Consider the following 4,475-nt stretch of genomic DNA (forward strand, 5'->3'; position numbering starts at 1 on the left):
GGATTGTCAGCAGGGCCGAAATGCAGCGAGTCTCTGGTAAAACAGAGGAACGTGCAGAATACATGCATTCTACAAACAAATAAAGACTGAAATGACAAATTAGCACAACCGTGGCAAAACCTAAAAACAAAAGAGAAGGCATATAACAAAGCAAAAACTACTGGGGGAACAGCGTATTGCGAAGCTTTTAAAAACCTACAGAGAGCATCTGACATAATAATTCGAAGAGAAAAGATGAAATATGAAAACAAGCCCGTGCAGAATATCAATGTGGGTAGCGAAATCGATTTCAAGTGCAGAAAAATCAAATAGAAATGAGAGTGGATAAAGGACAGCTAGAAAATGAGGCAGGAGAAATACTAAAGCGGGAGACAAGGAGATAGCAATAAAAGAAATGAGTATTTTGCATCAGTCGTCACTGTGGAAGATACTAGCCGTTTGTCTGGTGGTGTAGTGTGTGAAGGAACAGAAATGGGTGCAGTTATTCTTACAAGAGAGAAGGTGCTCAAAAAGCTGAAAGTCCAAAGAGCACATAAGTCACCCGGGCCAAGCGAACTCCACATTACGGTTCTTAAAGAGTGAGCGGTCGAGATTGTGGAAAAATTAGCAATGATCTTTCTAGAACCATTGGATTCCCGCATGGTGCCAGAAGTCAGAAAAATTGCAAATGCCACTTCACTCTTTAGGAAACGAGGAAGACAGCAGAAAGGGAGTTATATACGGGATAGCGTGACCTTAGTGATTGGAGGATTTTGGATTCAGTTGTTAAGGATAAGGTAACAGAGGACGAGGGAGGAGGAAGCACGTCCCTTTGCTGTTTCTCTCAGTGTCCTGAGCAGACATCATCATGCCCAAGGGACTCGCCTATCTCAGAAAATTGCTAAAATCTTGCCTGACCAACCTGTTGGATTTCCTTGAGGAAATTACCAGTAGGATAGATAAAGCGGGCAGAGTTGATGTTGTGTATTTGGAATTTGAAAAAAAAAACAACTTTTACAAGGTGCCACACATGAGGCTGCTTACCAAGGTAAGAGACGATGGTCTTACAAGGAATAACGGTAGGAACAAGCGAGCGGAAATAAAATGATCCGTTTCTAGTTGGCTTCCGGTGACGGGTGGTGCTCTGAACGTGTCGGTGTATGGACCACATTTCTTTTTAGCTCGATATCAATGATAGCGTAGATTATATCGAGTAGATTAATTCCTTGCAAAGTTTGCAGATGGTCCAAGTATTGGTGTCAGGGCAGGTAATGCTGAGGAAAGACGTTGCTGGCAGAGAACCTCGGTCAGATTAGGAGAATTGGCAAGAAAGTGACAAGTGAAAAATACAGTGTTGTTAAGTGCATAACCATGCACTTTGCTAGTGGAAATACACTTGCAGATTATTTGCTAATCGTATATAAAATCCACTAAATTTCGGTGTAACGGGAATTTGGGTCCTATTAGCGAGCACCTGAAGGGTTAAAATACAGGTGGACTCGGAGGGAAGGAAGGAAACTTTAATATTAACATTCATTTTAAGAGGTCTAGTATACAGGAACAGTGATGCGATGCTGAAGCTTCACAAGACAGTGCTGAAGCCTCAGCGCGAGGATAGTGAACAGTTTTCGGATCCTAATCTAACAAAAGATTTGCTGGCATTGGAGAGGGCCCCGAGAAATCACAAGCACGATCCCAGGGATGAAAGGGTTATCATTTTTGTACTGTTTGTGTGCTCTGGGTCTGTACTTGCCGGAAATTCAGAAGGATGAGGTGGGATCTAATTTCAAATTTCCGAATTTTGAAAAGCCGAGGCAGAGTGGATGTGGAAAGGATGCTTCCCAGTGTTGGGGTGTCTGACTCAAGAGGGCAGAGGCTCAGAGTACAGAGGCGTCCATTTAAAACAGCGAGGCAGTGAATTTTCTTTCGCCAGAGGGTGGGGAATTTGGAGAATTTGTTTCCATATTCAGCGGACGCCATGTCCTTAGGTTTACTTAATGCAGAGGTTTATTGGTTGATGATTGGGCACAGCATTAAACGTTACGGGGTGAAGGCCGGATAATAGCGGCGTGGAGTGAAGTAAATGATCAGCCGTGATTGAGCAGACTCGATGGGCCTAATTCTGATCCTATATACTATGGACTTATGCTCCTGTGGTCTGAAATCCGTGATAGTTACGGACATTTTTTAAATCAGTTTTTGCTTACGCTCCGTACCACGTTGATTTGTTGCAAATGCCGGTGATGTGAGGGAACTGACCGAAACTATATAGAAAGAAAACGTGGATTGCAGCTGTCAGGTCCGAATGAATACGCTCGGCCCGCGACGTCGAGCGCTTATTTATGTCAAGAGATGCTGTCTGACCTGATGAGTTTCCCCAGCATTTTCTGTGTGACTCTGTTCCAAGTTCAGAATTCAAAGTATTATCAAAGTAATGCCAATGCTCATACATTTACTGGCATGTAATAGGTATTTCATTCAGCAGTGCGGTCAGAGCAGTCTGTTGTGCTGTCAACCTGTCTGAGTTACTGTTGAAGATAACGAATGCGCGCTGTCGAATTGGTATGGTCGATTTCGGGGGAGATTTGTTGGCCGAAGGACACCAAGGTTGGACTTGTTTTTCTTTTTTTTTGGCGCGGCAGGAGAAGAGGAATGAAGACGCCGGAAGAACAGATCGCAGGATTTAATCGGGTGTGAGAGCCGTTTGTTCGAGATGGATTTCGAGCGACGTTCGTAAGGTCTTGTGTGCTTTCACTGTGACCGAGGGACCAGCAGCGAGTGCCAGTGAAGTTCAAGATTAGCTCCAATTTGTGTATATTTAACTGTTAATTAGTATGGACTTTGCTATTTTGTTCCTCTTTACCAAGCACTTAGTTCAGATTCATAAATATAATCCCTTTAATCTGATGCTGTCTGTGATTACATGGCACTCATTTGTAACAGGGTTGCAAATTTCACAGCAGCAAAACCGACGGGGTTTGGTTTGGAATCGAGCCATCTCAATCTCACTTGTTTGGGGGGAACGGATAATACTTTATTCGGACTTAAGCAGCGAAGGAAACCCGGGGGTTGGCGGTGGGGGGGGGATCGTCAGTGTATATACGTTTCTATATACCACGAGATTATTTCCCGTGCTAGGATACTCAGTAAATTCTAAATAGAACAATGACTATGACAGAATCGATGAAAGACGGCAACCACTGAGGCCTTCAGCCGGAAAGAGTAACAAGACCACTCTCTTCTGAGCTCTCTCTTTTACAAGACTCTTTCGGACTGAAATGGCGCTTACTGAAAGTTTTTTCCGGCTTCATGACTGATATATTATCCTTCTTAACCACATTCTCTTGCCCTCTACCCGTAACTATTGAAACCTTCTGTAATCAAGGGATGGTCAACATTTGCTGTAACATAAGGTCCTTCCAACCTCTGCTTTAAACATAACGACATGCAGACTGATCTCTATCGATTTCAAAGGTTATATTCTGTGGAACAGTATAACCTAGCATTTAGATTTATTTTCTGTGAACGATATCTTTAGAAAACGTAATATCCTGGCTGAGTGGCCTGCAAAATACAGAGAGAGAGAGAGAGAGAGAGAGAGAGAGAGAGAGAGAGAGAGAGAGAGAGAGAGAGAGAGAGAGAGAGAGAGAGAGAGAGAGAGAGAGAGAGAGAGAGAGAGAGAGAGAGAGAGAGAGAGATGAGTTAGGCTATTCAGCCCATCGAGTCTGACACACCATTAGATCATGGTCATCGGGTGCGGATCGTACATCACGCTCATTGCACGACGCACAACAGAGCGAATCTCCAGGTTAATCGGAGAGTGGCCATGGCCTGTCGATATCACCAAATTCTTTCACCTGTCTTGCTTCCGCTCCCTTTGATGATCAATTGAGAGAAATTGGAGTCTAATCTGATTTCTGTCCTACAGGGATTCTGGTTCAGGAGCAGTTGTGACATCACAAGCATCAGGTTCATGAAAAGGAATGGCTAGCTTCACTCACCCCTACAGTGAAACAACCTGAACCAAACACCCTTATTGCTAAATGACTCGGAGCTTGGAGTATTCAAGAGATGTTTAATGTTTTAGCGTTCTGGAGAATTACAAACATATTTTGTCTGTATGGCTATTTTTTAATGCTTTTCTGTAATGACTGGGAGGATATTCGTTGTAAATATTACTTTTGGGACAATATTAACCCTGTTCATGTGCCATCCTCTGTCATTTTCCTCTTTTAATTCAGCATATGTTGGCGTATTCCAAGCATTGATTTCTGTATGTTATCTGAGTTCGTAATGGCTTTATCGATTGAATAATTTGCTGTTCTTTGCCTACCCTGTGTTGTTTTTATCCGGACGGTTATGATGTATTCCCCTGTCTGTAATCATTGATCGGTCGTAATATAATTTGTAGGAATCTGATTATTGTATTTAAAGTACGTTACTGTGCCCTTTCTGTTTCTCAGCATCTGGTGAAACCTCATGTCCGGACACGACCA

The sequence above is a fragment of the Hemitrygon akajei genome, unplaced genomic scaffold (genome assembly GCF_048418815.1).
Source record: "Hemitrygon akajei unplaced genomic scaffold, sHemAka1.3 Scf000051, whole genome shotgun sequence".
NCBI classification, from domain to species: domain Eukaryota; kingdom Metazoa; phylum Chordata; class Chondrichthyes; order Myliobatiformes; family Dasyatidae; genus Hemitrygon; species Hemitrygon akajei.